An 11,521-nucleotide genomic window follows, 5' to 3' on the forward strand; every position below is an offset into this window, starting at 1 on the left:
TAATATAATATTATTTGAAGTAAAACTGTGGTATGTTAAAGATGGTACTATGGCCATTATAGGAAGCCCTAAAGAAAATACAAAAACAAAGAGGTATAACTAATAAGCCATGGTGGAATAAAATGGGATCACAAAACAAACAAAACAGATGGAACAAACAAAACCAATGGCAAGATGGTAGAATTAAGTCCAACCACAGTGGTAATTACTTTAAAAGATAATGATTTAAACCAGGGGTCGTCAACCTTTATGTGTAAAGGGCCAGGTACTAACTGTTTTAGGTTTGGGGGGCCATATGGTCTCTGCCATAACTATTCAACTATTCAGTTGCAGCATGAAAGCAGCTACAAACATGTAAACAAATCTGATGACTGTATTCCAACAAAACTTTATAAAAGGATTTAGTCCAGGAACCAGTTTGCCAATTCCTGGTCTTAACACTCCAATTATAAGGCAGAGATTGTCAGATTGGATGAAAGTATAAGACCAAACTATAAACGGTCTAAAAGATACCCACTTTAAATATAAACATATGGACAGTTTAAAATATAGGAAAAGAAGGGCTCCTGGGTGGCTCAGTAGGTTAAGCATCTGCCTTCCGTTCAGGTCATGATTCCAGGATCCTGGGATTGAGCCCTGCATTGGGCTCTCTGCTCTGCCTGCTTGTGCTCTCTCTCTCTCTCCCCCTCTCTGCCAAATAAGTAAATAAATAAAATCTTTAAAAAATAATAAATAAAATATAGGAAAATATATAACATGCAAACTAATCATAAAAAGGCAGGAGTGGCTATATTAATATGAGACAAAGTAGACTTCAGAACAAGGAATATTACCAGGAACAAAGAATTTTGTAATGTAAAGGGGGACAAAAAATCCTAATATGTATGTACCTAGTAACAGAGTTCCAAAATATGTAAAGCAAAAACAGAACTGGAAAAAAAAAATAAGAGAAATCTATTATCACAGTTGGAGATTTCAACATACTTCTCTTATTGATAGGATAAGCAGACATAAAATCAATAAAAATAGAGTTGACCAACTGTCAATCACTTTGACATTTATAGAATACTGTATTCAACAACAGCAGAATACATATTCTTTTCAGCAGCATGTAACATTCATCACAAAACATCATATTTGGGGCCATAAAACAAGTCCTTATAAATTTAAAGGCTTGGAATATATTCTCTGAGCAGAAAAGAATTAAGCCTGAAATCAGTAATAAAAATATTTGAAAAATCTACAAAATGATTGATATTCAAACATCATATTTTTGAAGAATCCATAGGTTAAAGAAGAAATCATGAGGAAAAATTAAACTTTTGACCCAATAAAGAAAATAGGGCATATTAAAATTTGTAAGAGGCAGCTGAATAAAACTACATAGAGGGGAGGGAGATTTCTAGCTTCAAATTCCTGTATTACTAAATTTAAAAAGTGATCAAAATAAATGATCTAAGAAAGAAATTATTAAAAAGTGCATATTAAACCCAAAGCAGAGAAAAATAACAGCATGGAAACCAGTGAAAGAGAACAGTAGAGATATAGAGAAAAATCAATTAAAAATTAATTCATTCTACAGGAAGAAATAGAAAATTTGAAGAGATCCATAACCAGCAAAGAAATTGAATCAGTAATCAAAAATCTCCCAAAAAACGAAAGTCCAGGGCCTGATGGATTCCCAGGAGAATTCTGCCAAACATTTAAAGAAGAGTTAATACCTATTCTTCTCAAAATGTTCCAAAAAATAGAAATGGAAGGAAAACTCCCAAACACATTCTACAAGGCCAGCATTACCTTGATTCCAAACCAAAGACCACACTAAAAAGGATAATTAAAGGCAAATATCCCTGATGAACATGAATGCAAAAATTTTCAACGAGATACTAGCAAACCAAATCTAACAGTACATTAAAACAGTTATTCACCACAATCAAGTGGGATTTATTCCTGGGCTGCAAGAGTGGTTCAATATTTGCAAATCAATTCAGTGTGACATACCACATTAATAAAAGGATAAGAACCATACAATCCTGTCAATAGATGCAAAAAAAGCATTTGACAAAATATAGTATCCATTCTTGATAAAAACCCTCAACAAAGTAGGGATAGATGGAACATATCTCAACATCATAAAGGCCATATACGAAAGACCCACAGTTAATATCATCCTCAGTGGGGAAAAAAATGAAAGCCTTTCCCCTATGATCAGGAACAAGACAAGGATGTCCACTCTTACCATTGTTATTTAACATAGTACTGGAAGTCTTAGCCTCAGCAATCAGACAACAAAAAGAAATAAAAGGAATCCAAATTAGCAAGGAAGAAGTCAAACTTTCACTACTTGCAGATGACATGATACTCTATTTAGAAAACCTGAAAGACTCCACCAAAAAATTGCTAGAACTTATACATGAATTCAGCAAAGTTTCAGGATATAAAAACAATGTACAGAAGTCTGTTGCACCATTACAGAGCAGCAGAAAAAGAAATCAAGGAATCGATCCCATTTGCAATCGCACCAAAAACAATAAGATACCTAGGAATAAACCTAACTAAAAGATCTTTACTCTGAAAACTATACAACCCTTATGAAAGAAATTGGAGAGGATACAAAGAAATGGAAAAACATCCCATGCTCATGGATTAGAAGAACAAATATTGTCAAAATGTCTATGCTACCCAAAGCAATCTACACATTTAATGAAATCCCTATCAAAATGCCATCAGCATTTTTCACAGAGCTAGAACAATCCTAAAATTTGTATGGAACCACAAAAGACCCCGACTAGTCCAACCAATCCTGAAAGAGAAAAATAAAACTGGAGGCATCATGATTCCAGATCTCAAGCTGTATTACAAAGCTGTAGTCATCAAGACAGTATGGTACTGACACAAAAACAGACACATAGATCAATGGAACAGAGTATAGATCCCAGAAACGAACCCACAACTCTATGGTCAACTAATCTTCGACAAAGCAGAAATGAATATATGCAACAAATGGTGTTGGGAACAACATGCAGAAGAATGAAACTGGACCACTTTCTTAAACCATACACAAAAACAAATTCAAAATGGATTAGAGACCTAAATGTGAGACAGGAAACCATCAAAATCCTAGAGGAGAACACAGGCAGAAACCTCTTTACTTCAGCCATAGCAACTTCTTACTAGATATGTCACTGGACGCAAGGAGACAAAAGCAAAAATGAACTACTGGGACTCCAAGTTAAAATGCTTCTGCACAGTGAGGGAAACGATCAACGAAACTAAAAGGAAGCCTACAGAATGGAAGAAGATATTTGCAAACGACGCATCTGATAAAGGGTTAGTATCAAAAAATCTATACAGAACTTATCAAACTCAACCCCCCAAAAACAAATAATCCAGTTAAGCAATGGACAGAAGACATGAAGAGACATTTTTCCAAAGAAGACATCCAGATGGCTCATAGACACATTTAAAAGATGCTCAACATCACTCATTATCAGGGAAATACAAATCAAAACCACAATGAGATACCACCTCATGCCTGTCAGAATGGCTAAAGATAAAAACACAAGAAACAAGGTGTTAGTGAGGATGCAGAGAAAGGGGTGCCCTCTTGCACTATTGGTGGGAATGCAAACTGGTGCAGCCACTCTGGAGAACAGTATGGAGTTTCCTCAAAAAACTAAAAATAGAACTACCAGCAATTACACTACTAGGTATTGACCCAAAGGATACAAAAATACAGATTCAAAGCAGTACATGCACCTGATGTTCATAGCAGCATTATCAACAACAGCCAAACTATGGAGACAGCTCAAATGTTCATTGACTGATGAATGGATAAAGAAGATGTAACGTGGGACACCTGGGTGGCAAGCATCTGCCTTCAGCTCAGGTCATGATCCCAGGGTCCTGGGATCAAGTCCCACATCAGGCTCAGTGAGGAGCCTGCTTCTCCCTCTGCCTGCCGCTCCCCCTGCTTGTGCTCTCTCTCTCTCTCTCACAAATAAATAAAATCTAAAAAAAAAAAAAGGAAGATGTAGATGTAATGTATATACAATGGAATATTACTCAGCTGTCAAAAAGAATGAAATCTTGCCATTTGCAATGACATGGATGGAGCCAGAGTGTATTATGCTAAGTGAAATAAGTCAGTCAGAGAAAGACAAATACCATATGATCTCACTCATATGCGGAATTTAAGAAAGAAAACAGATGAACATATAGGAAGGTGGGAAAGAAAAAAAAAAAGGAGACAGGGAAACAAACTATAAGAGACCCTTAACGATAGAGAACAAACTGAGGGGTTCATGGAGGAAGGGATGGACTAGATGGATATCAGGTATTAAAGAGGGCATTTGTTGGGATGAGCATTGGATGTTGTATGTAAGTGATGAATCACTGAATTCTACTCCAGAAACCAATATTGCACTGTATGTTAACTAAAATTTAAATGAAAAAAATTGGTTCTAAAAAAATTCTTTGGAAAGATTAATAAAATTGATAAACCTCTACTAGACTGGTCAAGAGAAAAGAGAACACAAAATTACCAATATCAGAAATTTAAATGTGGACATCAAAACTAGTTTAAAAAAGCAGATATGGGGTGCCTGGGTGCCTCAGTCGGTTAAGCGTTTGCCTTCAGCTCAGGTCATGATCTCAGGGTCCTGCAATCGAGCCCCAGGTTGGGCTCCCTGCTCAGTGAGGAGTCTGCTTCTCCTTCTCCCTCTCCCCCTGCTGTGTACTCTTTCTGTGTCAAATAAATAAATAAAATCTTTTTTAAAAATAAAATAAAGGGATGCCTGGGTGGCTCAGTCTGTTCCTTATGCCCGAGGCAATGATGATCCTTAATTCCATTCCTGTTTAAACATCTGGATTCCCTATCACAGCATCTGTTGCTACCTATAGCTGGAATAAAGTGTTGTCTTAGATCCTGTTGTACATTTAAGAATAACCTTTTGTAAAAAAAAATAATAATCATAAAACAAAAACAGAAAATATTAGCAAACTGAATCCAACAATACATTAAAAATCATATACCACTATCAAGTGGGATCTAATCCTGGGATACAAGGGTGGTTCAATATTTGTAAATCAATCAATATAATAAATCAACATCAACAAGAGAAAAGATAAAAACCCTATGATCATTTCAATAGATAAAAAGTATTTGACAAAGTATAACATCCATTCATGATAAAAACCCTCAACAAAGTAGGTATAGAGGGAACATACCTCAACATAATAAGGGCCATATACAAGTAACCCACAACTAGTATCATACTCAACAGTGAAAAACTGAAAGCTTTTCCCCTAAGATCAGGAACAAGACAAGGATGTCCACTCTCAACATTTTTATTCAACATAGTACTGGAAGTCCTAGCCACAGCAATCAGACAACAAAAAAGAAATAAAAGGCATCCAAATCGGTAAGAAGTAAACCTTTCACTATTTGAAAATGATGTGATACTATATATAGAAAACCTGGAAGATTCCACCAAAAAACTACCTGAACTGATAAATGAATTCAGTAAAGTGGCAGGACACAAAATCAAAATATTATTGTATTTCCATACACTAATAATGAAGCAGCAGAAAGAGAAATTTAAAAAGTGGTCCCATTTATAATTGCACCAAAAATAATAAAATACTTACGAATAAACTTAACCAAGGAGGTAAAAGATTTATACTCTGAAAACTATAAAACACTGATGAAAGAAACTGAAGATGACACAAAGAAATGAAAAGATATTCCTGCTCATGGACTGGAAAAACAAGTACTGTCAAAATGTCTATACTACCCAAAGCAATCTACAGATTTAATGCAATTGCGATCAAAATACCAAAAGCATTCTTCATAGAACTAGAACAAATAATCCTGAAATCCATGTGTACGGAACCACAAAAAAAAAAAAAAAATAGCCAAAGCAATCTTGAGAAAGAACAAAACTGCAGGAATTATAATCTCAGATTTCAAGATACCCTACAAAGCTGTAGTAATCAAAACAATATGGTACTGGCATAAAAACAGAAACATAGATAGATCAATAGAAGAGAATAGAGAGCCCAGAAATAAACCCACGATTATATGGTCAATTAATCTTTGACAAAGGAGGCAAGAATATATAATGGGAAAAAGTTCCTTCAACAAATGGTATTGGGAAAACTGCACAGCTGCATGCAACAGAATGAAACTGGACCACTTTCTTACACCATACACAAAAATAAATTCAAAATGGATTAAAGACCTAAATATGAGACCTGAAACCACAAAAATCCTAAAAGAGAACCCAGGTAGTAATTTCTCTGACATTGGCCATAGCAACATTTTTCCCTAAGGCAAGGGAAACAGAAGAATAATGTATTGTAACTGGGGCACCTGGCTGGCTCAGTTGGTGGAGCATGTGGCTCTTGATCTCAGGGTTGTGAGTTTGAGCTCCACACTGGGTGTGGAAATTGCTTAAAAACAAAATCTTTAAAAATAATAATTTATTATGCCAAAGTAAAAACTTCTACACAGCAAAGTAAACAATGAAACTAAAGGACAACCCACCAAATGGGAGAAGATATTAGCAAATGACATATCTGATAAAGGGTTAGTATTCAAAATATATAAAGAACTGATACAACTCACACCCAAAAAACAAATAATCCAATTTTAAAAAGGGCAGAAGACATGAACAGATATTTCTCCAAAGACATACATACAGATGGCCAACAGACACATGAAGATGCTCAACATCACTGGTCATCAGAGAAATGCAAATCAAAACCACAATGAGATATCACCTCACACCTGTCAGAATGGCTAAAATGAAAAACACAAGAAACAGCAAGTATTGGTAAGGATGTGGAGACAAAGGAACTCTTATGCACTGTTGGTTGGAATGCATACTGGTGCAGTCACTGTGGAAAACAGTATGAAGTTTCCTCAAAAAATTAGAAATAGGCTCCTGGGTCGTGCAATCGGGTGGACATCCAACTCTTGATTTTGGCTCTGGTTATGATCTTGGGGTCATGAGGTTGAGCCCTGTGTGGTGCTCCACACAGGGGAGTCTGCTGCTGGAGATTCTCTCCCTCTGCTCCTCCCCCTGCTCGTGTTCTCTCTCTCATAAATCAATAAATATATTTTTAAAAGATTTTATTTATTTGACAGAGAGACACAGCATGAGAGGGAACACAAGCAGGGGAAGTGGGAGAGGGAGAAGCAGGCCTCCTGTGGAGCAGGAAGCCCGACTCGGGGCTCGATCCCAGGACCCTGGGATCATGACCTGAGCTGAAGGCAGATGCTTAATGACTGAGCCACCCAGGTGCCCCAATAAATAAGTATTTTTAAAAAATTAGAAATAGAATTACCATATGACTCAGTAATTCCACTACTGGATATTTACCCAGAGAATACTAATTTAAAAAGATATATGCACCCCTATGTTTACTGCAGCATTATTTACAATAGCCAAATTATGGAAATGTCCAATGATAGATAAAGAAGATGTGGTGTGTATACACACACACACACACACACACACACACAATGGAATATTACTCAGTCATAAAAAAAAGAATGCAATCTTGACATTTGCAAGAATATGGATAGATCTAGAGGGTATAAAGCTAAGTGAAATAAGGCAGTCAGAGAAAGACAAATACTGTATGATTTCACTCATATGTGAAATTAAAGAAACAAAACAAACGAACAAAAGAGACAAACTAAAAAACAGCTTCTTAACTACAGAGAACAAATAGATGGTTACCAGAGGGGAGGTGGGTGAAAGGTTGGGTGAAATAGTTGAAAGGGATTAAGAGCACACTTATCTTGAGAGCACTGAATAATGTAGAGAATTGATGAATCACTATATTGTACACCTGAAACTAATTAACACTGAATGTTAATTATACCAGAATTAATTTTTTTTAAAGAAATGCAGGAAAACCTGCCATTTGCAACAACATAGATGGACATTGAGGGCATTATGCTAAATGGAATAAGAGAAAGAAACTGTATAATCTCACTTATATGTGGAAATCTCAAAAAAATTTAAAAATTAAAAAACTGAACTCGAGATACAGAGAATAGATTGGTGTTTCCAGATGTGGGAAGCTGGGAAGGCAAAATGGGGGTGGCAGTGATCAAAAGGTATAAACTTCCAGTTATAAAATGAATAACTCCTAGTGATGTAATATATAGCATGTTGACTATAGTTAATAACTTTATTTTATACACTATTTGAAAGTTGCTAAGAGAGTGGATCTTAAAAGTTCTCAGCACAAGAAAAAAAAATTTATTAACCATGTGTGGTGATGGGGATGCCTGGGTGGCTTAGTTAAGTGTCTGCCTTTGGCGCAGGTCATGATCCCAGGGTCCTGGGATCGAGACCTGTATCAGGCTCCCTGCTCAGTGGGGAGCCTGCTTCTCCCTCTACCTGCCACTTCCCTGCTTGTGCTCTCTCTGGCAAATAAATAACATCTTTAAAAAAAAAACTGTGGCGATGGATGTTAACTAAATTTATGAGGAGATCATTTCACAAAATATATATATATTGAATTATGTTGTACACCTGAAACTAACATTATATGTCAATTATGTCTCAGTAAAAAAATGATAATAAGAGCTATGGAGAAAAATTAAATAGGACAAGAGTGATAGGAAGTACATTGGTTGAGATGCTATTCTATATAGGGTGGTCAAGGATGGCTTTTCCAATTTGGTGACATCTGAGTTAAGTCTTGAAGAAAGTGAAGGAGTTAAGTGATGCCAATATCAGGAGTAAGAAAATTCCAGGCAGGGGAATCATCAAACTCACACGCAGAGGGGTCAGAATTAAGTTACAAAAAAATTTACAGAAGATACAGTCAGGTTAACAGAGAGCCAGATCACATAGGGCTATATAAACAACTGTAGAGATTTTGGTTTTTATTCTGAGATGGGAAAGCACAGAAAGCTTTAAGTCAAGAAGTGACATAATCTGACCCACATTTTGGAAGAATCACCCTGGCTATTGTGTTAATAATTTTAGGCAGGCACTGGAGGAAGTAGAGACCAGTTAATAGGCTACTGCACAGATCAAATGAGAGAAGACTGTGGCCTAGATGTGGACCAGCTGAACTTTTACACGCAAAGGCTTCCAATATCTGAACTGCCCTTTCACCTGGGCATAGGTGTTAGTCACAATGTTGAAAATGCATATGCTCTATCTCAAACACAGTTTCAATTAACTGCATAAAATCCCCTTATAGCAGGAATTACTTAAAATTTCCTTATTTATGAAACTCATTTTGGCTATTATTATCTCAAAGATTGTCCTATGGTGTTGTTTTTAAATCTATCCTTCTTTTCTGTAATCCTTAGTATCATTATAGTCTCTTTCCCTTTAGAAGTCAATGATGGGTGCACCTGGGTGGCTCAGTTGTTAGGCGTCTGCTTTCGGCTCAGGTCATGATCCCAGAGTCCTGGGATCGAGACCCGCATCAGGCTCCCTCCTCTGCAGGAAGCCTGCTTCTCCCTCTCTCACTCCCCCTGCTTGTGTTCCCTCCCTTGCTGTGTCTCTCCCTGTGTGAAATAAATAAATAAAATCTAAAAAAAAAAAAGTTTAGAAGTCAATGATGGACATGGATTCCAGGTTGAGTACCCCAGTGAGGACCATTTGAGCATTTAATTCAAAACAGACCTGGAAACTGATCCAAGTGTTTACTCATAGATTACACGGTAAATCCTGGTCTTATTAGTATAGAACTCCTTGATCAAGCCCCCAATCTCATTTATACTTCAAAAATACTGCCAAAGTGAAAGATCTTATCACTTACTTCGACTGAGACTAACCAACACCATCCCATAAATTGCATGGCTTTCAGTACCAGGACTGTGGTGTGTGATGTTACATACAAGGTAATCTTATTTCCAACAATTCTGTTAGGATAAGGCTCTTGTATTTGCCTCACTAGACCAGCAGAGATCTTAGCAGAGATTTGGCACACAGAAGAAACTGCCCAATTAATACTAAGAGGGAGGGGATAGATTAAAAAATTGAGTCTTGGGGCACCTGGGTGGCTCAGTTGGTTAAGCGACTGCCTTCGGCTCAGGTCATGATCCTGGCGTCCCAGGATTGAGTACTGCATCAGGCTCCCTGCCCAGCGGGGAGCCTGCTTCACCCTCTGACCCTCCCCCCTCTCATGTACTCTCTCTCTCTCTCTCTCATTCTCGCTCTCTCAAATAAATAAATAAATCTTTAAAAAAATAAATAAAAAATTGAGTCTTTGGACCCAATCCAAATGGGAAGTACTATGGACAAGGTTTGTTGAATGGGCTTTTGGTAGTCAGGAACTGTCAGGAGAGGGAAAAAATTATGCTCTGAGAAACAAGAACTATTTCAGGGAAGAACGAAAAAAAACCCAAAGCACCTTGATCTTGGCCTCTAGATGTTCAATAATCGTTCTTTACTCTTCCTCTTAACAATAGAAACTGTAGAAAGAGAGAAGAAATTGATGAGACACTGGCTTTTCTTGGAATTCCAGTTGACCAGGTTGGAACACACACTTTAGGGACTCCAGTCCCTCACTGTCCCCACACACATACAAAGGAAAGTCAGGGAAGACTATAGAGTCCAGCCTAATGTAGTTACAGGAAAGGGCCAGAATCACAGATGTCTCCTGGATAGAGTGGTGAGTCACACCCTCCACCCCATGTGCAAACATGGTGCTGTACCAGGTCACTCACTTACATATAATCCCACACCTTGGGGACACACAAAGTCGGAATCACACAGCCTCCCCACACCCACATACCCATTGCCCCACAGCCAATCACAATCACACACACACACACACACACACACACACACACACACACATCCCCCAAGGGGGTCACACTAGTCACACCTACACAGTCACAGACTCAAACCCACCCATCCCCACACACACACACGGTGCCGCACACTTTCCCAAAATCACACACACTCCCTCACCGCGGGACACAGCCCCAACTGCACAGTCACCGGCCCTCTACATCCCTGTGCACGATGGTGCAGTCATGCACTCACAATCACATACCCATTCTGGGAACACGCACAGTCCCAAGCACCCTACTCCATCACCCAGAGTTATCACCACATACAGTCACAATCACACACCACGACGACACGCGGTAACAATCACAATTACTCTCTCTCCCCCTCCCATCCCCCTTCCTCCCTCCTCTCTCTCTTATTCTCTCTCTCTGTCTCTCTGTCACACACACACACTCACTCACTCTCTCTCTCTCTCTCTCTCTTCAGCCGGCTCCGGACACGAAATGCTCCTACCTGAACTCCTCACCCTAGTCCTTCCCTAGTTGCGGGCTGGCCCAAACTGGCCAAGTTGCACCGGACTCCAAAGGCCCGGCAGCAGCTAACTCGGGGAAGCCAACGGTCTCGCCATCCCGCAAAGCGGCCGAAATCCTGAGGAATGTAGCGTCCGCCTGCGAGTCCTCCGGGAAATGCAGGCCGGAAGCGGGCAGCAGGCCTCCGGATTCCTCTCCGCGCGCAAGCTGGGC

The 11,521-nt window shown here is 38.5% G+C and overlaps 1 long non-coding RNA gene across 1 annotated transcript in view; it reads right to left on the reverse strand.

Moving 5' to 3' along the window:
• Nucleotides 1-11,409, reverse strand: part of LOC112810778 (uncharacterized) — a 43,050-nt gene extending 31,641 nt beyond the window's left edge. Inside the window, exons 1-2 of the long non-coding RNA XR_012376010.1 lie at nt 11,292-11,409; nt 10,393-10,453 (exon numbers count right to left, since the gene is read on the reverse strand). This is a non-coding gene — a long non-coding RNA (uncharacterized lncRNA). The remainder of the gene's footprint in view (nt 1-10,392; nt 10,454-11,291) is intronic.
• Nucleotides 11,410-11,521: the final 112 nt, after the last annotated feature.

The sequence above is a fragment of the Callorhinus ursinus genome, unplaced genomic scaffold (genome assembly GCF_003265705.2).
Source record: "Callorhinus ursinus isolate GAN/ISIS: 27379988/994484 unplaced genomic scaffold, GSC_fseal_2.0 scaffold61, whole genome shotgun sequence".
NCBI lineage: Eukaryota > Metazoa > Chordata > Mammalia > Carnivora > Otariidae > Callorhinus > Callorhinus ursinus.